Raw genomic sequence first — 27510 nt, 5'->3', positions numbered from 1 at the left:
GTAAGTGCGGTGCCCATAATGGGACACAAGAGATCAATTCGAACAAAGCGAGTGTTTTCTATGCTTCTTCTACTGTATGGGATTTCTTTTTCAATTACTGTTTCTCTAAATTGACCCGTCATGCACAAATATTTCAGGACAGACATCCCTAGGCCTTGTTCTCTTGTTATTTCTTTAATACTGGATCACTTCATATGCTTTCTCTTTCCATTCCTTCTGCCAAAGTCGATCACGTTAGATTAGTCTACTTTGATTTTAGCCCATTGCATTTGATTTATTTCTGCCATCTCATTGAATCATAAAACTTCTTTTTCCCAGTTCTGAACACGGGTCGTTGATTGAGATCTTACTTCGCCCGACTGATGCTTGCTGAGCAACTGAGTGTTTCTAATTGTCTCTGTTGCTGTTTGATTCAAATCACGTTGTTGAATACATCGAGATCGGTTGACTCAACTGATCACATTCTTATTATCTGTTCTTTCTCAAGAACTCTATCTGTTCTTTACTAGTCAGAAGACTATTCGCAGGTTTGGTCATAACTGCTGCGCTCAAGTGCCTACTTCACAACTGTTTTGACTTCGCAACAGCTCCTTCCACACACACTTTCTTTCTGTTTCCTAAGGTGTGCTGATGGAAGAAATTGTTACTTGTCGGTGTTATGCTGATGTATCATCGATAATTTTCACGGTTAAGTGGGCGAGTTCTGTGACGGCTGAGGCCAAAAACACAACACATATTCAAATCTTTTCCTCCTAGCTATGTAAATGCTGTCGCCTTTGCTGTTCATTTCTGTTGGACCAGCCTGCATCCATTCACGAAGACTACCATGACACTGGAAGCAGCCTCATCTGAGGCACCTTTGCTTTGGTCGGTAATTTTGTCAATTGTTTTTTGTTCCTCCCCAGCAAAGCCGCCATTCTCCTAACCACCGATAGCACCGCTCATTCACTGACTTCTGCCCTCTCCATTTCTCCATTTCTCCTTGCGTTTTCTTGTTCTTCCTGTATTTCCATCATTTTTTCCTGATTCTGCTGGAATCAGGTTGATTTTCGTTGATTGGACACCAGTTATAATTAGAGTTCACAGATGCAGAGTCAGGTCACTGTATAATTCAGCAGTCCACTCTTCTATCTTCCCCGGTTACACAGCGCAACTATCATAGCGTGCCATGAATTATTTGCGATCAAACACAGATCTTGCAATGTGTCACTTCTTCCCTTGCAGAAATACCACAGTGACATTCTTCACAGTGCTTTCCCTTCCACCATTAGAGCACCATGGCTTCAGCATGAGTCATATGCAAATAATGCTGCAGTTGTTTGTCCACTTCCCAAAACATTAGAACTCGTATCACCATGACACAGAAAAAACGTGTGCACGTGTTGGGCAGGACATTTTATCAATGGGAAAACAAGTATGATTCAAACAGAGGGGATATGCTGCCTTCGCCATGGTCTTATTTACAGAGAAGGTGGGGAGTGTTAGTTGGAATAAAGGAACATCTCAGATAGTGTGGCATCAAATGGATTAATGTAATAGTTAGACGCCGTCTATTATGCACTGCTATTTACAGGGTTGAGAGTTATACCCAACAAGCTAAGAGATATCCATAGAGAGAGAAAAACTGTGCGAAAATCACAGATGGAGAACTGACAGAGATGATCAGTCCTGATACAGACAGAAAGAAAGTGTGAGTTATTTCAGTTGAGGAGTTCGATGTTGCGGTCCGAAAGCTGCAATGAGCCCAGGCAACAGATTCCGTTTTGTTCCTTAGGCGTGCATCAGACCTCATTGTAATAGCGCAGGAGGCCATAGACAGGGAGTGGGATGACGAATTAAAGTATCAGGCAGCTGATTCTCAGGATCACGATTGCAGACCTACCTTAGGTGTTCGAAAATAAATCAGATAACCTACTCTTATGCTCACCAGTGTACAAGACCACATTCTGACCAGCTGTGCAGTGAACAGATTGGAAGAATCTGCTTCACCGAGGACAACTGCTTGGGTCTCTGTTGAGTAGGAAGCAAATAGTTGAAACGACAAGGCACATTTACGCCTATGCACATTCCTACGTCCTGCCTTTGCATGGGACAGTGGTATAGGAAGGAGAGGGGCTGGTGGAGCGGAAGAACAGATTCGAGGATCGCGAAGGGAGCAGTCGCTTCAAAATATTAAAAGGAGAGAGAAGATATATAGATATATGATGGTAAAATCTTGTTGGTGCTGGTGGAAATTGCAAAGGGTGATCTATTGGACGCAGAGGCTTATGTAATGGAAGCTGAGGACTAGGTGAACACGGTCGTTCCGTTCAAGTGGAGACGGGTGAGTGCAGAAATGGGTGGAATGGACGAGTTTGATCTGTCATGGTAGAAGGGAAGCCACCATTCAAGACACAGTCAGTCATCTCAAAGACACGTCAGTGATTTCAGAGATACCAGTGCAAACATTTTGAATATCTGAGGGAATATGATGTATATGGAGAAACTGGCAGATCGGAATGTCATCCTTGCAGAAGGCAGGGTGGGAGAAGCTATAATTCTAAAAGCCGTAGCAGACAGTGGGCTTGTAAAGCATGTTTATCGCAGGCTTATTGGTGGAGATGGAGAGGGAGGTGCAGAAAATTACGGGAAGAGTTAGAGATAGACAGTGTGAAATTAAAGCCAGAGTATAAATCGACAACAAAAAAAACAAGTCCTATGGAGGAAGTAGCACAAATGCATTCGTAAATATATCGGGTCCAAGTGGGCCCAACTACGACTGCCACAAAAACGACTCTGCAACTCCATCACAAAGAAAGTAATAATATTGAAACAGAAGATTATGCAGATGCTGGAATCTGGAGCAATACGCGCAAAATGGTAGAAGAACTCAGGACTGGAAAGAAAGAGACCAGAAGCAAGAATAAAAAAGTTCGGAGAAGGGGAGGAGCACGAGCTGGCAGGTGATAAGTGAGGCTAGGTGAGAGGAAAAGACAGGTACGTGGGGCAGTGTGGATGAAAGGAAGTGATGCAAGAAGCTGAGAAGTGATATATAGAAGAGACACAGGGCTGAAGAAAGAGGAATCCGCTCTCTGGCTTCTGCTTTCTTCCTTTGCAGTCCTGATGAAGGATTTCGACCCGAAACGTCGACTGTTTATTTCCCTGCGAAATATCTGCCTGACCTACATTTTATGTGCCTTGCTCCAGATTTCAGTATCTGTAGAATCTCTTGTGTCTCCGTTTTGCTGCTCTATTGTGAAATCTCGTCTATGTATGCCTACTCTCTTCGATCGGAGTTCTGCGAGACCCTCTCTCACTGCACCCACTCTGTGATCGCCGCTGCTCTCCGACTCTTTGGCCATGTGCTCAGCCATTCTCGATTACACAGCCGCGTGGTCTTCCTGGATACTTGTCTCCGCCGCTACCTTTGACCGCATGGCTTCCAGCTCCGTTTCCAAGCTTCCTTGTTTGACCCCAAATAGGATCCCAGATACCTGAGTTCTATTGACTGCTACTGCCTTCACTTTTCCCGCCGGATTCTACGCGACACCCTCGCTGACATGCGCAGATACCAATGTGCCCTGTTTCTGTCTCTGCCACAGCTCCGAGATCCAGTCTCCACGACCTGCCTCGGACCTCCGCGACACTTCGTCCTCCGCCGGATCCACGCCTTCAACCACTGGTTCTTCTACATCCTCATCTCCAGGAAGGATAGAAAGCTCATCCGCCTCAAGGCCATGGCCCCCACCACCTCCAGGTCCGACCTCTGTCGCGGCAACTCCCTCTGAACACAATACCCTCATCTATCTCGGTACTATTCCTAATCTTACCATCAAATCCGCAGACAAGGGGCAGTGCTGTTGGAGTCTGGCAGACTGACATTTACCTTGTCGAGGGAAAACGTCAACTATCGGACACCTCTTCAACCAGGATGACACCAGTGAGCATCAGGCCATTTACTCCAGCACCATCACCGACCTCATCACCTCTGGAGATATGCTCTATACAGCTTCCAACTTCATATTTCCCCTAGTCCACACTGCCGTTTCTATCTGCTAGCCAATATCCACAAACCTAACTGCCCTTGTGGGCCCATTGCTTCTGTCTGCTCCTTCCCCATTAAACTCGTGTATTCATATCCCGATTCCATGTTGTCCTTGGTCCAGTCTCTTCCTTGCTACCTCTATGACACTCTCCATGCACTCAATCAATCAACTTTCAGTTCTCTGGCACTGACCATCTCATTTTCACACGAGATATCGAGTCCCTGTTCACTTCCATCCGGCATCATGAAGGCATTAAGACTCTCCGCCTCTTTATCGATAACAGACCCAAACATTTCCCCTCCACTGCCACCCTCCTCCGTCTGGCTGGACTGGTACTCACGCTGAACAACATCTTTTCGGCTCTTCCCACTTCCTCTAAACCAAAGCTGTAGCCATGGGCACTCGTATGGGCCCCAGCTAGACCTACCTTTTTCTCGGCTGCGTAGAATAGTCCGTGTTGCGAGCCTAAACTGGTAACGCTCCCCAACTCTTCCTCCGATACACTGCACCTATGCTGAGATCTTAAATTTCATCAACTTTGCCTCCAGCTTCCACACTGCCCTCAAATATACTTTGTCTACCTACAACATCTCTCTCTTTCTGGATCTCTCTCTCTCTATCTCTTTCTATCTCCGGTGACACATTAACAATAGACATCTTCTGCAAACCCGCAGACTCCCACAATTACCTTCACTACACCTCTTTTCAACCGGTCACTTGCCATGGCGCTATTCCCTTCTCCCAGTTCCTCTTCCTTTGCTGCATTTGCTGTCATGATGAGGCCATCCATTCCATGACATCTGCCCTCGCCCCATACCACCCACCCCCGACATAACAGGGAGAGGATTCTGCGTCTCCTCACCTACCACGCCAAGAGTCTCCGCAACTTCCACCACCTCCGAAACTTCACACCTCTTGGTACATCTTCCCCTCCCACACTCTCGGTTTTCAGCACGGATTGCTCTCGCCGCGACTCCCTTGTCACTTCGACCCTCGCTACCGATGACCCTGTTGCCAATTATCCCAGCAAATGTACAAAGTTCCACCCTCTCCCTGCACCTCCTCCCTTACAACCATGCAGGGCCCTAGCAGTCCTTCCAGGTGAGGACCCGCTTCACCTGTAAATGCAAGGGGTATCATTTATTGCATGTGGCTTTCTCTACATCGGTGACACCCAATGCAGATGCTTCGTCGAGTACCTTCGCTTCGACTATCTCAGAAGACAGGATCTCCCGAAGGCCAGCAACTTCAATTCCACGTCCCACTCCCATACTGACACGTCTATCCGCGACCTCTTTCCTGTCATGTTGAAGCCAGACAAAGGTTGGAGGAGCGACCCCTCATATTCCGCCCTGGTAGTCTCCAACATGACGGTCTCAACATCGATTTCTCTAACTTCCGGGAACACCACCGCTCTGTGCCCCCACCTCCTTTTGTTTTGATTTGTTCCCCTTTTTTGTTTCCCTTTATATTCCCTTATTCCTGAGTTTCCTCACCGCTACCCTTTCCCCATGTCTGCCCTCATGTCCCGCCCCTCTATTCCTCACCTTCTGCCCTTTATTCCATGGTCTACTGTCCTCTCCCACCAGATCCGTCCTTCTTCAGCCCTTTGCCTCTTCTACCTATCAGCTCTCAGCTACTTGTATAACTCCCTTTCTTCCCTCCCCCCCCCACACACACACCAACATTCCTCCTCTCACCTGGAATCACCTATCACATGTCAGCTTGTGCTCTTCCCACTCTCCCATTCTTTTTATCCTGTGTTCTGTGTTCTTCCTTTCCAGTCCCGATGAACAGTGTCCACCCGAAACGTCGATTGTTTATTCCCCTCCATAGTTGTTGCCTGAACTTATGAGTTCCTCCAGTATTTTGTATATGATGTTGAATTAATAATTTTGGACCACTTAATTTGGAGAAAGTGACGGGATTTGTCTGAGTAGTTGTCCAACCGCTATTTGAACCCAGCTTCACAAAATCTCCTACAATGTACGCTTCTGTGACATCAGCTGATTTTCAACTTTTTCATCTTCAATCTGAGTCTGACATAGCAGCAGGCGATTTTTACAATTATTCTTTTCCATTTATTTTAGCTGCCGTGAGACAGTTGGCGTTTAAACATCCTCAGATCTTTCCCACAGTTCCCTGTTTGTTCAGGAACTTGTTACATCCCTTTGTCGCCTGTGCCCATTATTTGGGATAAGAGCCATGATTTTAGGCAAAACACCCAAGAATTACTATATATTACAATACTACCGATATGATCAAAATTTTAAAATATCTCAGAAATATCATGTAGCGAATTTTAAATGTTTAAAATTTTCAAATCGACAGATTTTCCTTTTTTGTGAACATTAGGTGAAACTTTACATAGCAATCATGAATTCAACCTTCCAATTTAACTGCAGGTTGACATATTATTTGCTGACAAAAATAGAGAACCACTTGAAATGTTGGGGTTGCATGTGCTTGTAAACAATCCCAGGGAAGTCCAACATGTCGAACTCCTTCAGGCTCCTTCGCAAGTAAATGCAGAAGTATAAAAATAACCATATAATATTAATTGCCACATCCATCAAGAATATTAATATCATTGTACCAGAGGACAGAGATTCAGACAATTGTGCTTCAGCAACTTTACAGAACCTTTGGAAGATATATGCTATTGAAACAGAAAGTGATTTCTGCACTTCAAAACGCAAAAGAAAATCAGAATAATTCATTGAGGTAATTGCGCACTCTTTCTTATCAATTTGATACTTTTCCCTCCTCATACATTTATGTCTCCCCGAGAATTGATCAAAGTCCGGCAGGTGAATGTGATAGTGGTCAATCATTAATGCATGATCAGCAGATTTTTGCAGTAACTGCAGTTAAATGTGATCCATGCAATATTCATATTATATAAAAATAACCTCAATTAAATTTAATAACCTCAATTAAATTTCGGCACATTCCTGAAACACAAATTATATAACTGTGGCTTGGGGGACAAAGACCTTCTGTGAACAACTGTCATTTACCCTGGCCATTGGGTGTACTGGGCACATTTTTCAAATCTGAAGATAAAGTGGTGAACAGCGAGAAGGATAGTAAAAATCACTCCAAGATGATATAAGATTTTTTTCTTCTGAATGGCAGAGAGGCGAAGGTGAAATTTCGCTTTGACAAATACAATGTTTTATACTTTGGTAGGAACGGTGAGAAGAAGCAACAGAAACTCAAGAACACAATTCTGATTGGGACATGCAATTCCGGAGAGATGCCTTGTTTGTTTCAAGTATCAGATCTGGTTTTGAAAGTGTTTACGATGCTTTATTAATAGAGACAAAGGCTAGAAAACAAGGAAATGGTGATGGACCTTTATTTTAAGGAAAGAAAGGTTTGTTGCTGCAACCGAAATATCGTGTCCATCTTTAGTTCCTGCATTTTTGAAAAAATATATAAATCTTTCGGAGAAGATCTTGAAGAGATCCATGATCACATTTTCTGGGAAGGGGTATGTTTCCTTCCATAAATAGATTGGATAAATTCTGGTTGTACCTTCTTGAGCAGACGAGTTTGCGTCGAAATTTGATCGAGATATTTAAACAACGAAATTTGCAGGGTTAGCAGATATAGGGAAACGGTTATGACTGGCGGATGGATGCAGTATGAACTAAAAGAATGGCAAGATACCTATCGGTTTTTATTTTTTTCCGTGCACTGCGTTTTTAGTGACTGGGATGCTTTGCTGGGGTGGTAATAACGGCAGTTTAAGTCGACAGGTTATCTACGACCCTTGACCTAACCACTTCTACTATAAAGCTGAAATCTTGATCTTTAAGTTTGATTTCTCATGGTCCTTGAATTTTATTTGTCTACATGCATTGCACTTTCTCTGCAGCTATATTCTGCATGCTGATTTTATGTTAAAGTAACTAGATCTAGTTATGTATAGAATTGTGTGTCTGACGGGCATATAAACAAAAGCCTTTTACTGAATCTCGGTAAATGTAACAATAGCAATACTCTTACCGATTAAAGATAAGGAAGGAAAGGTATTGCAAGGCAGTTCGGAGAGGGATCGGGGTAGGACTCGCTGTTTTGTCATACAAGGAGCAGTAAAGCAGTCAATAAGCTGTTCAGTTTATTTCCACGTTGAAGTCTTTCGGAAATTCGGTTTGCAATTAGTCTCGTCACAAAAAGAGTCAACGGAAGTGTTTTTTAAAGTTCTATACACAAATTTTATGTGCCACCACGACGCGCTATCTTGTTACTGAGACACTGTTATTCTTCAATTTCAAGCTCAAAACCAATAACTTTTAACCTATATTCAGGGGTCACGAGACAGAGGAAATATTTTTGCAATTCAATTAATATGTTGCGCCAATATGTCAGAAAGCATGCGCATGTTTATATGGCAATGAACTGTTTGAATAATAATTTCATATATGTTGGGTTTGGTATCGTGTCCTCAGCACTGAGCTCGTTGCAATTGTACAAATATCTGAAAACAACAGTTTGTTGACAAAGATGAGGTAGGACCTTGCATTGCTAATTGATTTTTTTTAAGTTGGTGGTACAAATTAATGGACGTCTATGTTGCCTTTTATTCTCCCAAATTAAATTGAAACAGATTTTATGGAGCAGATCAGAGCCTGGGACCTATTGCGGATTAGAGGACAATGGACTTTGAGCTCAAACTTGGATAATCATTGCATGATTGTTATCTCAATTTTAAACAATTGGTCCATTTGGAGAAAACAAGCGTGCCAAAAAAGCTTTCTAATAATACAAGTAAATAGGAACAGATCTATTTCACATGGTCTCTCAAGTTTTTCCTGCCATTCGTTATGTTCATGATTAATTTAACCCCGACTCAATTCATTCCTGGCACCAGATCCCCATAATCTGCTTTACCCTGATCTGTCAAACAAGATAACTCTTCCCCGTTTTAAATACTTCTGATCAGTTCAACAATTTGAAGTGGGCATATTGCAGTGAAAGGAGACGAACTGGAGGTAATGTAAGAATAGTAGTTATCTCTCTCAACCCATATTAGAATGTTGACATTCAATATGAAATGAAATTCACATCATAAAATACTATTGGTAAGAGTTGACTGGGGACGTTCAGTGAAACTCGCACTCCGATTTAAGATTGCAAGACGTGTGAGATTTGAAGAGAATGCAAAGCCAGTTCATTACCAACATTGTTCAACACCCAGTGATTCCTTCACATTCAAACTCAGAAGACCGAGCCCTGAGAATATTATTTCCAAGGTAGAACAACGTCATTACACTGCACACGTATTGTCGTTCAAATGTCAGGTTATCTTGTGATGCCAAGTGATGGATAAAATATTAACATTTTCTTCTCTGGTTCTTGAGTGTAATCTCTTCGATAGTTCGCCAGACATGGATGAATTGGCCACAACCGTGATAGGGTCAGTTCTTCACAAGTTTTATTTGGGAAACATCTATATTCAGTTTGAGAGAGTTGAACTAAAAGAAAACGAGAGAAAAAGAAAATCTTTTTGATAAAGAATTGTCTCAAAGGTATTGTCAGGGGTGGCAGAGGAGGCAATTTGAATCATAGTGTATGGAAGTCAGCTGAATTGTTATCTGAAAGGAAAGAACGTGCCGGCTGTTGGAGAAGGCCTGGTGTAAGACCAGCTGGGTAAATATTTGCGATTTTATTCAGCGCATAATGTCATACTGCCATATTATTTATGAATTACAAATATGGGTGCAGGAGAGTGACTTTATTTTCTCTTGGAAACAATATTCTCAGTCTCAAGACTTTTCAGTTTTAATCTGCTCCAAACATCGGGTAATAAACATCGTTCTTATGAAGAGATCTACATCATATCTTCCCATCTGAATACACAGTTTAATTTATTTTCTGTCCGGTATACGGCTTTCATGAAAGATTCAATGAACCAATTCTTTCAAGAAGCTTAAAACTGAGGCGCTATACTGGACGACTCATGATGGTAGGCTAAAAGAAATTCTCATTTTTATAGAAAGCCATTCCATGCAGAAACTGGTATGTTGAGATGCTTCAGTATTCTACAGAACAATTGCAACATACAGAACGCAACAGAACGCATGCATAAATGTGATGCTCTCCAGAATATACCAACCCACAAGAGCATTTCCAGCAGAGATCCTATTTGGGTTTACTGCAGTCAATTCAAAACAAACTTGGTGATGTTGAGTGAAAATTGGTGGAAGACTAAAAAGAAACATATATTTCGTGTAAAGAGCAGTTTTCAGATAAGAACAGGAAGGACTTTGAGAATGTAGATTGGGAGCAGCAACAGAAGGTAAATATACATCTGTGAAGGGGGAGATTTTTCAAGTGAACCGTGTTCCTGTCAGAGCAAAGTGTGAGGACGGCAAATTCAAGGAAACCAATATGTCAAGGGATATCGAGGGTTTGGTTAAAAAATGCTTATGACACATGAGGACCTTTCGGATGGCCCTGAATAAAGAAGGTGCAGCACTGGTCAAATATCTGGTTCTCTATCTTAAGTAACACTATAAAGGATGCAGTTTATACTGGTTCGTTTTATATTGTAAAGGAAATATTTTTGTTATCAATATGTTACATAATGATTTTGATTGTTGTGTTTCATAATTATCATGTAATATATCAGTTTTAACTAACTGAAATAAATGATATGTCGACAAGATGAACAAAACAAAAATTGCAGATGCTTGAATCCAAACAAAGGCATAATGTTGGAAGAAGTCAACGGGTTAATCAGTGTCGTATCGATACGAGAGTGTGGCAAAAGATGCAAGGCTGGTTCCACCTAATACACACCAGACTGCTTCAATTTTCTCACCTACCGGCCTGCTTCGACCTATCTCTTACCATTCTCTATCCCACCCACTAGGTAATTTTCTCTACTGGCAACCCTTCTTGTTTCTTCTCAATCCCGCTGCACGGGGTAGACTCAAAATTTTGACAAACACTGTTTATCTCCACAGATGCAGCTTGACACGCTGAGTTCTTCCACCATCTGTAAATGATTTGCAGCTTTTCGTTGAAGAAGAAAAGATACAAGATTGCCTTTTTATGACTAGGGAAATAAACCACAGTTCTCAGCAATCTCAGATCAGCAGCCATTGGGAAGATGGTGTGACATCCGGCCTCTGAAATTTAACGCAGGAAAGGACAACATAACATTCAAATACAACCAGTAACTGCTGCTCGCACAATAAAACAAATCAGACAGTATCTGAGCAATCATAATTATTAGCAGACATTTTACACACTTGCACAGAAACTGAATCTAGATTCCTTTTACGCAGAAATTTTGTACTACTTCGTTTTTAGTTCAAAACTTGTTTCAGTAACAACAGTGTTAATCACAACATTCATTATTGATTGTGTCATCTTGTGAGACAAGACTGCACTAAACTGGTCGGAAAATAGCACTAACTCCATAACCACTTTCTCTTACACATCTTATCTCCCAGAGCTCATTGGAAGTGTACTCTTTCCAAATTAACCACGCCTTTCCTTTAACAGGGAGACCAAAATTGTACACAGTGCTCCAAGTGCGGCCTCATCAATGATTTTACAACTGAAAGATAATATCCCAGCTCTTATCCTCAATGCCCTAACTGATGAAGCCCAGCGTGCTAAACGCCTTTTTCGAAAGCTTGTCTATCGTTAATGCCACTTTCAACAAACTATCAAATAACGATGAGTTGGTGTACAGGAAGGATTTGAAGCTCTATAACATGGTGTCATGACAACAACATTTCCCTTAACGTCAGCTAAACAAACAGCTGGTCATTGACTTAGGGAAGAAGAGTAGTGAACATGCTCCTAAGTGCATCAATGGTGCTGAGGTTGAGAGTGTTGGATGTTCCAAGTTCCCAGGAGTGAAAATCTGCAATAGCCTGTCCTGGACCAACCACGTTGACGTCAACTCCAAGAAAGCGCACCAGCGCCTCTGCATCCTAAGGAGATGAAAGAAATTTGGCATGTCCCATTTTACCTTCACCAACTTTTATCAATGCACCATAGAAAGAATCCTGTCTGGATGCATCACGACTTGATATGGCAACTGCTCTGCCTGCGACCATAAGAAACTACTGAGAGTTATGGACACAGCCAAGCGCATCACGGAAACCAGGCTCCACCCAAACTGATCATCATCTCTTACCCCCTCACATTGGGCAGAAGATACAAAAGCCTGAAAACACAGACCACTCGGCTCAAGCTTCTGCCCCTCTGATATAAGAGTATTGAACGTTTCCCTCGTTGGATAAGATGGATCCCTGACCTCAGATTCTTTGCACCTTATTGTCAAGCTGCACTGCACTTTCTCTGTAACACTTTATTCTGCACTCCATTGTTTTTACCTTGCACCACCGCAATGCACTGTTGTAATGAATTGATCTCCATGAACGGTATGCAAGTCAAGCTTTTCACTCTACCTCGGTCCATGTGACAATAATGAAACAATTTAACAAATTACGTGCAGTTCTTCTCAGTCTTCCCTGGTAAGAACAATCCATGCCTTTTTTCACATTGTATCAGTGTCCCTTTAACAGCCGTTTGCTCATTACACTCTGCTTCTTGGTGAAAACTGCCTTGAGTAAATCGGTAATACCATCTATCAGTGTTGGGCACCGTTCCTGTTCCCTGATCATATTTGATATTGATGTAACTATTGAAAGACCTGTTGTGAAAACCAGTAACTTCTTCCGCGGGAGAATGGAACAATGCCTCTGATTACTTATAAATATATACATACTTGTGAACGGTAAGAATTCTCGATTAAGTATGGTTCTTATTTTTGCATTTTGCAGTTTTCGTCTTCTGATTGCCTAGCACAGATATCAAATTAAAAGAAAAATAGATCCAGCAAGAGAACAATATCTGCACTGTAAAAATAAATCAGGCGCATCACACTTCGTTTCCAAAGACACAAGATACGGCAAATGCCCGTATCTAGAGCAACAGACGACAAGTTGGAGGGACATAGCGGGTCAGTCAGCATCTGGGAAATAGGCAGTCGATATTTAGGATCGAACCCTCTATATGGACAGATGCTCTGCACAGATCATATTTAGATAATGATGAAATATTGGTTGAGAGTTTTGGAAAACCATTTACGATTACATGCTGAACCAATGGAGTTTCTCCACCTGGGAGTCAGAAGTTCAGAATATCCGTACAAGTTGATGATGCGCATTCTTCTCATAAAGAACTGTGGTGTAGGCTGAATAACAAGCAGCTTTCCAGCAATAACACGATTCAATATAACCATGCAACCTGCATCATGTCACGGGGTGAGCAGCAGTGACGTTGTTCATTCTGATAAAGAAGAATCATTAGTGTAAAGGAAATTACACTTTAAAAATGAATTCGCTTTTAAACTTAAATTCAATTCCTGCAGATTTGATCTTCAAAATTTTGAGACATTTTAAGAATTTACTTGATATTTTTAACATTTCGATAATAGATTTTAATATTTATGCACCAAAGACAATGAAAGATTTATTAGCTGGTTCATAACAGTCTGTGTATTACTCAGCAGTCAGCTTTTCATTAATTTTAAGGGAGGTTTGTTTCACCCTGACATTTGAAGAAATGTAAGTCCTTTGGGCATTACCAGAAAACCAACACACGAGCAGATATGTTGGAATTTAGTCAGTTATTTTGGTGGAAAGTATTGTGGGACTATGTGATGGTGCTTGAGATAATGTGTTTGTATGTTTATTTTTGTATGCATATTGTGTTGATGGATGCATATTGATTGGGATGGACTGCTTGAAAGTTATTCTGTATCAGGCTCTTAGGAAGGGGTAACGATATGGAAGCGCAATTGCTGTTTGAGGGCAAGTTTATAAATGAGGTGTGACCTGTGTTACTTACCAGCAACAAAAGAAACACACCGAGTCATGTATAAGAGTTAAAAAACTATTTTATTAGTAACTACTTATGATAATAAGAAAAAAAACTAAAAGTAGAAGTGTTAGAATGTTAGAAGTAAAAATGTTAGATCTTAAACATTAACCCGAAAAACTAAACTCGGAGTGTGTGTGTGGCAAATTCCCAAACTCCAAGTCCAAGAATAGTTCTCCAAGTTCAGTTCAGCAAACCGTAAGGTGAAACGTGAGCAAAGACTTCTTCAAAAGCCACCGTTGACTGAAGACATAACGTAGAGTGAAAATAGAGGTATTACGAAATCCAAATGTTCCACGATGTAATCCATACAATACCTTAGTGTCTACTCTGCAATGACTACTCCACCGCTTTGTTCTGAAGCATCTCCACCCCGAAAGGCATTTGAATCATGGCCGTTCACACAAATACCTGTTTCCCACTACAGGTTAATGACAAAGTGGACTCCACTGGATTATTCCAAATATCCATACGTAGATTGTAGTGACAGACACAGTTACTGTTTTTCATCCATCGATACAGAGACCAGCAAGCTGGTGTCTCTCTCTCTCTCTCCTTCTCTCTCTTCTGACTGAACACTACTGTCTGCTCCAAAAACGTCATGACGTCCTTACCTTCTGTTGTCGTCATCAAGCCACACACACACACACACACACACACACACACACACACACACACACACACACACACACACACTATTGTGCTATATCTTAAAGGGACATTCACCAATAGTAACCTAATCCGTAACACACCTCCCACCTAAAAAGAATTTTTTTTGATCTACAAGTGCAAAAACATAACCGCGCATACAGTTAGTAATGTGTTAATAATTATCATTCTACACAATTACAGAATATCAAATTAGTAAAGATACATGTTTCCCATTTAACCTCGGGTAAGTCATGGCTGATTGCTTACCATGTGATTATGTGACGTATAACGTGTTCATACTTCCATTTTATCCATTTTCAAACAAAATTAATTCTCTCACGTGTTGATCTTGTTGCAATTGGAACTTCTTCAAGGTTCTTCAATTCAGTGTTGTTTACTAGTTTCACTGATATAATGTTTCTGCTATCATAATCTTTAACCTTCGGATTTTCAGACAATTTACTGTTAACTAATTTGGCTACAGCTGTGTTTTTTTCAAAACAAAGATTTTCAATCTGGCAGGTTTTTCCAGGTTTTTATATTTATGATCAGAGTCCAGCAAATTAACACATTGTTTTGGCAATTTTCAAGTTTCTCTTTCTTGATGTCCAGACACAAATTCAAAACCTAAGGATTCCTGCACCAACTGTCTCACTGCACAAAAAGAAAATGATCTCCTTAATCCCAGTCTTCTGGCAATGGTCTAACTCAGTCCACAACCACCTTCGAAAAGGGTTCACCAAAAACAGGAATAGGCTGCAAAGGAACGACAAGGGAACTTTGATTAGGTTTTCTTACCATCTCATCACTTGAGAGTGCTTCTTCTCTCAATTCAGTAAGCTCAGGGTCTTTACAGCTGCACAATAAATTCTTTCCTGGACAAAGACAAATCCTTAAATTCAGACACAATACAAGGCTTCTGATCCTCCAGTGAAGACAGAAAAGTCTCAGACAAGTCATCATAACTTTCATCCTGTTTAGGACTGTCATAGGGAACAACATCAGGCTGCACAGGACTATTGACCTTGACTAATTCTTTAGCTCTAGCTCTAACAAAACTTGATTGTCTCATTGCTAACTTATGCTCCCTCTGTCTCTTCCTTTCCTCAGCCTCCATCTTCTTCATTTCTAGCTCAACCTCTACCTTCAGCCAAGTTTGTTCCGACTCTAGTTTCCTTTGTTCTACCTTTGCCTCAAACGTCAGCCGATTTAGTTCTCGTTCTGCCTCTACCTTTGCCAGCTGCATCTGAGCCTCAGAAATCGATGGTTCACTCCAAGGAAACTGTTTTAACACCTCCTCCTCAAACACCTTCTTCTCCACATAATGGCCAACTATCAGTCTCTGAATATGTGTCTTTTTCATAAAACACGTTATTGCCTTAAGATGTAGTTCTGCAGCAAATTTCACAAAATCAGGCTTCCTCATACCCTGTGAACCTCCAGGGGTTGTTTTTTTCTTCAAAAATGTATCATTGTTGCTGGTTTCTGCACACACAAACCAATGAAAAGGAATTTTATCAGACCGACCACAATCAGTCGTCCACTAAGACCCCAAATTGTTCAAACCCAGACCTCTAGTACCAGTCTTGAATTCATTTTCAGACCACCCTCGTCAATCTTTGGATTCAATCCGGGATGAATTTTGTCAATTTGGGGAACTATTCCAGATGAACCCCAATTTTGTTACATACCAGCAACAAAAGAAACACACCGAGTCATGTATAAGTGTTAAAAACTATTTTATTAATAACTATTAATGATAATAAGAAGAATAAAAGTAAAATTGTTGGAATATTAGAAGTAAAAATGTTAGATCTTAAACATTAAACCCAAAAACTAAACTCGGAGTGCGTGTGCGGCAAATTCCCAAACTCCAACTCCAGGAATAGTTCTCCAAGTTCAGTTCAGCAAGCCATAAGGTGAAACATGAGCAAAGACTTCATCAAAAGCCATCGTTGACTGAAGACAAAACGTGGAGAGAAAATAACGATATTATGAGATCCAAATGTTTCACGGTGGAACCCATATGACACCTCAGTGTCTACTCAGCAGTGACTACTCCACCACTTTGTTCTGAAGCATCTGCCACCCCGAAAGGCATTCGAATCATGGCCGTTCACTGAAATACCTGTTTCCCACTCCAGATTAACGACAAAGTGGACGCCACTGGATTATTCCAAAAATCCATACGTGGATTGTAGTGAAGGACACAGTTACTGTTTTTCATCCATCGATACAGAGACCAGCAGGCTTGTGTTCCTCTCTCTCTCTCCTTCTTCACTCTCTTCTGAATGACTCTGACTGTCTGCTCCAAAAAACGTCATTACGTCCTTTTCTTCTGTTGTTGTCATCACGCCACACACACACACACACACACACACACACAGACACAGACACACACACACAGACACACACACACACACACACACAACGGTGCTATGTCTTAAAGGGACATTCACTAATAGTAACCTAATCCGTAACACCTGCATAACGATTAACACAAATGAGAGAGAGTCGACAAGAAATGTCGTATGTTTTCTCACTGCTCTGCAACAACATCTCTTCTATGTGGTCTCATGATGTGACGCTTCTCCTGAAAAGCCAAACAGAACATCATGAAACTGTAGAGAGCTTATCAATTTCCAGAAAACATAGAGTACAACAATAAATTAAAAGGAAGTACATTGCACAATTATGTGCATAATTTCAGAAGCATTTAGCAATGAATCCCACTGCTGATGAGAGTCAAAATAGGTTTTGCTGAGCACTGGCAATTGGACTGTACAGTTGACTCATTCACTTGCATAGAAAAACGGCCAGGGAAAAAGTGACGACGCTCGAAACAAATCCGCTCTACGGTATCAGTGGTTTGACCTTTACTTTCAACCAAAATCCATTCCAGAATTAACGCTTTGACTAAGAAGTAACACGACAATAAATATCATTGCGTGGCCAGATTCTGTTCTAACTCCATCTGCAAGTTAGAAGATAAAATCAAGGTCGTGTGCCGAATATAAAATAACGACGAGTCCAAGTACAGGAATGAAATAGACAGCCCAGCAGCATGGCGTTCTGACGATAACATTTCCCTCAATATCAGGAAAACAAAATGAGCTACGCATTGAATTCATACATGGGGCAGTGCACATGCTCCTTATTATATCAACTGTGCTGGAGTGGAAAGAGTTGCGTGCTTCAAGCCCCAACTGGTGAACATGACCAATAGTCTATAATGGCCCAACCATGCAGACGCCACAGCGAAGAATGTGCACCAGCGCCTCTACTTCCTCAAGAGACTGAAAAAATTTGGCATGCCCCCTTTGACCCTCAACATTTTTTATCAATAAAACATAGAAAGCATCCTATCTGGATGCATCACCGCTTGCATGGCAACTGCTCTGCTTAGACCAAAAGAAACTGCAGGGAGTTGTGGATACAGCTCAGCACATCACTGAAACCAGCCGCCCCCACTCACCCTCCATGAACTCCGTTTATACTTTTCGCTGCCTCGGTAAAGCAGCCAGTATATATTGTCACAAACCAGCAACAAAAGAAACACACTGAGCATGATTTAGTGTTAAAAACTATTTTATTAATTACTACTTATGATAATACGTAAAATAAAAGTAAAAATGTTAGTATGTTAGAATTCAAAAATGTTAAACCTCGAACGTTAACCCCAAAACTAAACTCGTCGTGTGTGTGTGTGACAAAGTCCAAAACTCCCAGTTCCTGAATGGTTCTTAAAGTTCAGTTCTGCAAGCCATAAGGTGAAACATGAGCAAGGGCTTCTTCAACGACCACCGTTGTCTGAAGATAAGATGTAGATGTAGAAAAACATAGAGAGAGTACATACGAAATCCAAATGTTCCACGATGGAACCCAAACGACACTTCAGTGTTTACTCGGTAGTGACTTCCTCACCCCGAAAAGCATCCGAACCGTGGTCGTCCACATACAAATACCTGTTTCCTTCTACAGGTCAGCAACAAAGTGAACTCCACCGGATTACTTCCAACTTCCATACGTGGATTTCAGTGGCAAACACAGTTATTGTTTCTCATCCATCGATAGAGAACACTAGCAGGCTGGTGTCTCTCTCCCTTCTCTCTCCCTCTCTCTCCTTCTTCTTCTTCTAACTCCTTCAACAACGTCACTACGTCCTTTATCTTCTATTGACGTAAGCACGCCCCACACACACAAACACACACACTCTCTAAAAGGGACTTTCACTGAGTCCGTAACACCTCCCACCTAAAAAAAATTTTCCCAAGAAAATTTTAACCGCGCATACAGTTAGTAATGTTAATAATTATCATGCTACACAACTACAGACTATCAGATTAGTACAGATACATGTTTCCCATTTAACATCGGGAAAGGCAATCAGCAATCACATTATCTTTGCCTTTAATGTGAGTTATCATGAGATCAAACTCTTGCAAAATTAAACTCTAGTTTAACAGCCTTCTGTTCTTGTTTTTGACTCGGCTCAGAAACACCAATGGGTTATGATCTGTATATACAGTCAATGGTTTCTGAGCGGTGCAAACATATACACTGAAATGTTGCAAGGCTAAAACAAGTGACAGTAATTCTTTCTCTATGGTGGAATAATTCTTTTGATGCTCATTAAATTTCTTTGAAAAGTAAGCTACAGGATGGTCAATATCATCAAGGTCACCCTTCTGCAACAACACAGCTCCTGCAGCTTCATCACTGGCATCTACTGCTAATGAAAATGGCTTTTCAAAGTCAGGTGTTTTGAGCACAGGATGGTAGCATAAAATGGCTTTCAGCTTCTCAAATGCTTCTTGACAAGAATCTGTCCAAACAAACTTTACTCCCTTCTTCAGAAGATTAGTTAGGGGAAGAGCAATATCAGCAAAATTTTTACAAAACGTTCGGTAATATCCAACCATTCCCAAAAATCTTCTAACAGTCCTCGTACCTGTGGGAATAGGGAACTCAGATATCGCTTGAACTTTTGCCTGAACAGGAGCTTGCTTGCCTTGACCTACAACATAACCAAGATACGTCACAGTGGCATGGCCAAATTCACTTTTAGCCAAGTTAACTGTAAGGTTAGCCTTGGAAAGTCTTTCAAACAACCTTTCTAACGCAGAGATGTGATCCTCCCATGTATCATTCCCAGTCACTAAGTCGTCAATGTAGGCATCTGTATGTTTTAACCCATGAATCACTGAATTAATCATTCTTTGAAATGTTGCCGGAGCATTTTTCATTCCAAATGGCAAAACATTGTATTCATACAATCCAGAAGGGGTTACAAAGGCTGAAATCTCCCTTCCTCTATCTGTTAATGGAACACACCAGTACCCTTTTAATAGGTCAATCTTTGTAAGAAATTTTGCCTTTCCCACTCTATCTATGCAATCATCCACCCTAGGAATAGGGTAAGCATCTGACTTTGTTACAGCATTCACTTTCCTGTAATCTGTGCAAAATCTAACAGTTCCATCAGGTTTAGGTACAATAACACAGGGCGAACTCCAATTTGAAGTAGAATGTCTAATAATATCATTTTCCAACATGTATTTTATTTCCTGATCAACAAGTTTACTTTTTTCCACATTCATTCGATATGGGTGTTGTTTGATTGGTTTTGCATCCCCAACATCAACATCATGGGTAATTATCGATGTTCTGTTTGGAACATCTGGGAACAGATTTTTAAATTTTAAAATTAATTCTCTCATCTGTTGTTTTTGTGAAACTTGTAAATGGTCCAACTTCGTTTCAAGGTTTTCCATGATATTTTGTTTTTTTAGTTTCGATGGAACAATATTTGGTCTAAATTGGCCTTCCTCAACATCAACATCAGGCATTCTAGAAACAACCTTTACATCATCCACCAAGGCCACAACTGAATCCCTCTCATAATAAGGTTTTAGCATGTTCACATGACAGAGTTGTGTTTTCTTGCGTCTATCTGGTGTTTTGATTATATATGTTAGATCAGTCACTCGAGATTCAATAACATAGGGTCCAGAAAAACGAGATTGCAAGGGATTATTTTGGCTAGGGAAAAATACCAACACCTTTTGCCCCACTGCGAATGTCCTAGGCCGAGCACGTCTATCAAAATATGTCTTCATTCTTATCTGGCTTGTTTTCAGATTCTCTCTCGCTAGCTGGCAGATTCTCTCCAACCGAGTTTTAAATTTTTGGACATAGTCCAACAGACTCAAGTGCACTTCCTCATTAACCCATTGCTCTCTCAACAACTCCAAAGGTCCTCTCACCCTATGTCCAAACACAAGCTCAAACGGACTAAATCCTATTGACTCCTGGATCGATTCTCTAACGGCAAACAAAAGTAAATGGATACCTTCGTCCCAATCCTTGGTGTTTTCAAAGCAATAAGTCTTCAGCATATTTTTGAGAGTAGAATGAAATCTCTCCAGAGCTCCTTGAGATTCTGGGTGATATGCAGATGATACAATCTGCTTTGCTCCCAGCTCATAGACTATTTGTTGAAAAATTTTTGACATAAAATGACTACCTTGATCAGATTGGATTTCTTTTGGCAAACCAAACAAGGTAAAAAAGTTTACAAGAGCCTTTGACACCGTCTTGGCCTTAATATTTCTAAGGGGTATTGCCTCTGGAAATCTAGAAGTGGCACACATGATGGTTAACAAATACTGATTTCCAGTCTTAGACTTTGGTAAGGGGCCAACACAGTCCACAATCACCTTCGAAAAGGGCTCCCCAAATGCAGGAATTGGCTTCAAAGGAGCCACAGGGGGTTTTTGATTTGGTTTACCTACCATCTGACATGTGTGGCAGGTTCGACAAAACATCACCACATCTTTTCTCAAACCAGGCCAATAGAATTGTTTCAAGATCTTCCCTACAGTTTTATTCACACCAAAATGACCACCCAAAGGCATACTATGGGCCAGGTTTAAAATCTCATCCCTATAAACCTTTGGAACAACAACCTGATGAATAACTTCCCATTCCTCATTAACAGGAACATGAGGAGGTCTCCATTTCCTCATTAACACTCCATTTTTGACATAGTATCCAGTTGGCACCTTTTCAATCTCCTCACATGAGAGTGCTTTTTCTTTCAATTCTGTCAACTCAGGGTCCTTTGTCTGTTCCACCATAAAATCCTTCCTCGACAAAGACAAATCTTTAAATTCAGGCTCACTACAAGGATGTTGATCCTCCAGTGAAGACAGAAAAGTCTCAGATAAGGCATCATAATTTTCTTCCTGTTTAGGACTGTCACAAGGAACTACATCAGACTGCACCGGACTGTCTGTCTTGGCTAATTCTCTAGCTCTAGCTCGAGTCACCGCACATGATGGGTAAACATCTGGATCATTCTCAGACTCATCAATTGGTTTGGTTGTTAACCGTTCCACAGGATCACTTTCTCCATCTGCAAGGTCATTTCCCAATAACAAAGAAACTCCTTCCACTGGCAAACTAGGTCTTATCCCTATCTCGACTGGTCCTTCTACGAACTTTGACTTTAAAATCACCCTGTGAAAATGGACAGACATGGTCTCACCTGTAACGCCTCGTACTAGATTTACTTCACCAGTGTCACTTTCTTCACCAAAATTTAAAACACTGTCCAGCAAGAGAGATTGACTAGCCCCAGTATCTCTAAGAATTTTCACTGGCACCTGGGGTGACTCATCATTCAGTGAAACAAAACCCTCCGATACATACGAACGGAATTCTTTTCTCACCTCCTCCAACTTTTCCGCTTTTCCCTCTTGCAAGGACTGATCTTTAACAGCATCTCCTAAACCTTTTTGATTTTTAATTGCCTGAAAGCAAGCATTGGGCCCAGCTTCCTTCTTTTTCTTCAAAAGGGCACAATTAGATATCACATGGCCAGGTTTCCTACAGTAATAACAAGTACGCTCAACAGGTTTCTCCAACCCTGGCTTCTTTTCATCTTTTCCTTTTTGATTACCTCCCAATTTAATCTCCGGTTTACCTGGATTGTCTTTGTAATTCTTTTGAAAGGTTTTAGGTTGTCCCCATTTGGATTTATGGGTTAAAACATAATCATATGCCAACCTAGCAGTTTCTTGTAAAGTTTCCACTGCCTTTTCATTTAAATATGTTGTTAATTCAGCTGGAACACATCTTTTAAAGTCTTCCACCAGTATCAATTCTGTCAATTTATCATAATCCCCATCTACATTTTTAGCCAGGCACCATCGTTCAAAACATATTCTCTTTCCATTGGCAAATTCCATATAAGTCTGATCTGCAGATTTCCTCAAGTCTCTGAATTTTTGTCTATAAGCCTCAGGGACCAATTCATAGGCCTTCAAAATAGCTTGTTTTACCTTGGTATAATCAGCTGCATCCTCAGCAGACAAAGCAGAATAAGCTTTTTGAGCTTTACCTTTAATCACACTCTGTACCATAAGAGCCCATCCTTTCCTTGGCCAGTTTGAACTCACAGCAACCTTTTCAAAATGTTGGAAATACTGATCAACCTGATCTTCTTCAAACGGAGGGACTAATCGAACCTCCCTGCTGGCTGAAAAACCATCATCAGAATCAGATTCCAAACTCCTACGCTTCATTTTTTAACTCATGCTGCCTCTGTTTCTCCTTTTCCTCACTATCCAGCTCCATCCTCTTCAATTCCATCTGCGTCATTGCTAGATCAGCCTCTATCTTCATCTGAGTTATCTTTTGTTCTCATTCAGCTTCTAATTTCTTTTGTTCTCGTTCAGCCTCTATCTTTAACTGGGTTTGTTCTCGTTCAGCCTCTATCTTTAACTGAGTTTGCTCTCGTTCAGCCTCTAATCTCTTTTGTTCTCATTCAGCTTCTAATTTATTTTGCTCTCGTTCAGCCTCTATCTTTGCCAGCTGCACCTGTGCCTCAGAAATTGCTATTGCACTGCCAGGAAACTGTTTTAACACTTCCTTCTCAAACACCTTCTTTTCCACATAATGGCCAGCTATCAGTCTCTGAATATCTGCTTTTCTCATAGACTGCTTTACTTCTGTTTGGTTTAACCTTGTAGCAATCTTTATCAGATCATCCTTTTTCGCCACCTCCAATCCCTTTTGGGTTGGTGACTCCAAAAATGCCTTAATATCCATTGCTGCTGGTTTCCACACACACAATCCAATTAAAAAGAATTTATCAGACCTCCTTCAAAAATCTTTGGATTGAATCCCGAACAAATCTCGTCAATCTGGGGAACGATCCCAGACGACACTCGTTAATCTTTGGATTGGATCCCAGACGAATCTCGTTAACCTTGGGAACTATCCCGGACGAGCCCCCAATTTTGTCACAAACCAGCAACAAAAGAAACACACTGAGCATGATTTAGTGTTAAAAACTATTTTATTAATTACTACTTATGATAATACGTAAAATAAAAGTAAAAATGTTAGTATGTTAGAATTCAAAAATGTTAAACCTCGAACGTTAACCCCAAAACTAAACTCGTCGTGTGTGTGTGTGACAAAGTCCAAAACTCCCAGTTCCTGAATGGTTCTTAAAGTTCAGTTCTGCAAGCCATAAGGTGAAACATGAGCAAGGGCTTCTTCAACAACCACCGTTGTCTGAAGATAAGATGTAGATGTAGAAAAACATAGAGAGAGTACATACGAAATCCAAATGTTCCACGATGGAACCCAAACGACACTTCAATGTTTACTCGGTAGTGACTTCCTCACCCCGAAAAGCATCCGAACCGTGGTCGTCCACATACAAATACCTGTTTCCTTCTACAGGTCAGCAACAAAGTGAACTCCACCGGATTACTTCCAACTTCCATACGTGGATTTCAGTGGCAAACACAGTTATTGTTTCTCATCCATCGATAGAGAACACTAGCAGGCTGGTGTCTCTCTCCCTTCTCTCTCCCTCTCTCTCCTTCTTCTTCTTCTAACTCCTTCAACAACGTCACTACGTCCTTTATCTTCTATTGACGTAAGCACGCCCCACACACACAAACACACACACTCTCTAAAAGGGACTTTCACTGAGTCCGTAACAATATCAAAAACCAGCATAATCTCTCTTCTCCCCCTCCCATCGGGCAGAAGATAGAGTTGCCTGAAAGAACGTACGAGCAATCTCATGGACAGCTTCTGTTCCGCTGATATTAAATTATTGAATAATTGTTCAGTACAATACGGTGGACTCTTGACCTCACAATCTACCTCATTATGGTCATGCATCTTATTGTTTGCCTACACTGCACTTTCTCTCTAACGAGAACACTTCCTTTTGCATTCTAATATAGTTTTCACTTGTACTATCTCAATGCACTGCTTTAATGAAACGATCTGTATGGATGGCACGCAAAATAAAATGTATTCCTGAACCTCGATGTATTTGCCAATTAGAAACACGCTTACCAATTAATTAGGATAAAATGAGAATCATATAGTGAAGTTGTTTGATAGTCCAGTTCAGAAGCCACCTAGGAGTCAATCACAGGAGGTATTTCCAATAGCCCGAGTCACAAATCGCACAAATAAAATGGCTGTGGTGTTTGGATGTCAAATATTCTAGTGCCAGCAGATCACTGCCGGAGATCCTCAGGACAATGTCCTAGATCCAACTATATATGTCCATATCACCTGTCACTCCTCTTTCGTCATTCGGTCAGAATTGTTTGCTTTATTTTATGTTTGAACAATGTATTCAATTATGTAGCCAACTGTGCAGCAATATCGGCAGTCCCAGTTTGCATGTTCCAATAAATTAACGATATTCACGTTTGGGCTGTTAAGTGGCAAATAATGTTTGTGCCTGGAAAGTGCCAGACAATGATCTTTTTCAACAAAAGGGACCGTAATTAGCTTTCGTTCACATATGATGGTGCTTGCATAGATGTGAAACTGAACCCGACCAACCACTTAAATAGCTTGTTTACCAGATCTGTTGAGCTCTTGGGTATTCTATGGTAAATGACTCCCCTTGTGACACCCCACAGACCTCTCACGTTTTAGAAGGGGAAAGTTAGGAATGTGATGGAATATTCTCCATTTTCTTGCATGAGTACTGCTATAAAACATACAGTAAGATTGACAATATACAGGTAAATGCAGCCCAATAGATCCTAAGCCTCACCATCTCATTTGAATTTACTCCATCTGCCGCAGAATCTGCCGAGAAAATACAATCCTGTCGATCACACAGGCTGCTCCGAGAACACCACTCAGACATAAGACCTATACCACCAAAAGGGCCACGAGCCACAGGCACAGGGGAACATCAAAAAATGCACTTCGGCCTTCAAATTACAGCCCATCCTAATTTAAAAAAATAGTCGTTTATCATTGTTGAATCTAAATTCTGGAGCGTCCGTTCCAACAGCGCTCTGTGAATATGATCATCCCAATGATAACAGTGGTTCGGCAGCTTCATACCTCCTCCTCATGGTCAGACAGAGAAGGATAATTCACGTTGTCCCTGCCAGTGATAACCAGATCCAGGAGAATGAATAAGTAAAGGGAATGCGTGGCCATTGATGACAAATGCTTCTCAAGCACTTAAAATAATAATATGCATCAAATAACGTGAGAAGAAAACGCGGGAATATGCTATTTGTCCTATCATTCCATTTCCATTGTTTACTAAGACTATAGAAAATAAACAGCAGAGCACAGGTAAAGGACCTTCGACGGACTACGTTGTGCCGGGCTAATTAAGCGAACGGTGCTTTATTATACTGATCTCTTCTGCCTGAACATGGCCAATAACCCTCTATTCTCTGCAAATTGATGTGCCTATCTAAAGCCTATTAATCGCCTCTATCATTATGCCTCAACCATAACACCTGGCAGCACATTCCAGGCACACACCACCCTTTGTGTAAAAAAAAGATGCCGCTCATTTCTGATTGATAGAATGTATACCAAATATTGATTTAGTTTATTTATTATTTTGAAGGATTTTCTACCAATATTGCAGTAAATTAACATTAAGACATTTCCTTATAGCTACTTAATCTCTTGGGAATATTACCCACCCAGTTCACGGATTATTGCATCATTCTACAAAATCATGGCTGATGGTACAGCTGCACTCAAATTTTCTGAACGAATCCTGTATAACTGAATGCCATTAACAAGCACACACACACACACACACACACACACACACACACACACACACACACACACACACACACACACACACACACACACACAGACTACGTTAGACTATTGTTTATTGACCTCAGCTCTGCCTTCAGTACAATAATCCCAAGTAAGCTTGTCACCAAACTCCAAGACCAAGGACTCAACACCTCCCTCTGTAACTGGATCCTTGACTTTCTCGTAAACTGACCGCAATCAGTGAGGATAGGCAGCAATACCTCAGGCACGTCCTCAGTCCTCTATTCTGCTCCCTATACACTCATGACTATGTGGCCAGATTCTCCTCTAACTCCATCTACAAGTTTGCAGATGATACCACCGTTGTAGGCCGTATCTCAAAGAGCGGTAAGTCAGAGTACAGGAAGGAGATAGAGATTTTAGTGGAATGGTGTCATGATAACAACCTTGCCCTAAATGTCAACAAAACAAAAGAGCTGGTCATTGACTTCAGGAAAGGGGGCGGTGTACATGCACCTTTCTAGTTCAATGGTTCTAAGGTCGACAGGGTTGAAAGCTTCAAATTCCTGGGAGTGAACATCACCAACAGACTGTCCTGGTCAAATCACATAGATGCCACGGCCAAGTGCGCTCACCAGCGCCTCTACTTCTTCAGGAGGCTAAAGAAATTTGGTTTGTCCCCTTTGACTCTCACCAACTTTTACAGATGCACCACAAAGAGCATCCTATCTGGATGTATCACGGCTTTTTATGGCAACTGCTCTGCCCACAACCGCAAGAAACTGCAGAGAGTTGTGGACAGAGCCCAGCACATTACTGACACCAGCTT

Source organism: Pristis pectinata, chromosome 8 (assembly GCF_009764475.1).
Source record: "Pristis pectinata isolate sPriPec2 chromosome 8, sPriPec2.1.pri, whole genome shotgun sequence".
NCBI lineage: Eukaryota > Metazoa > Chordata > Chondrichthyes > Rhinopristiformes > Pristidae > Pristis > Pristis pectinata.
Note: the sequence above shows the minus strand (reverse complement) of the source record.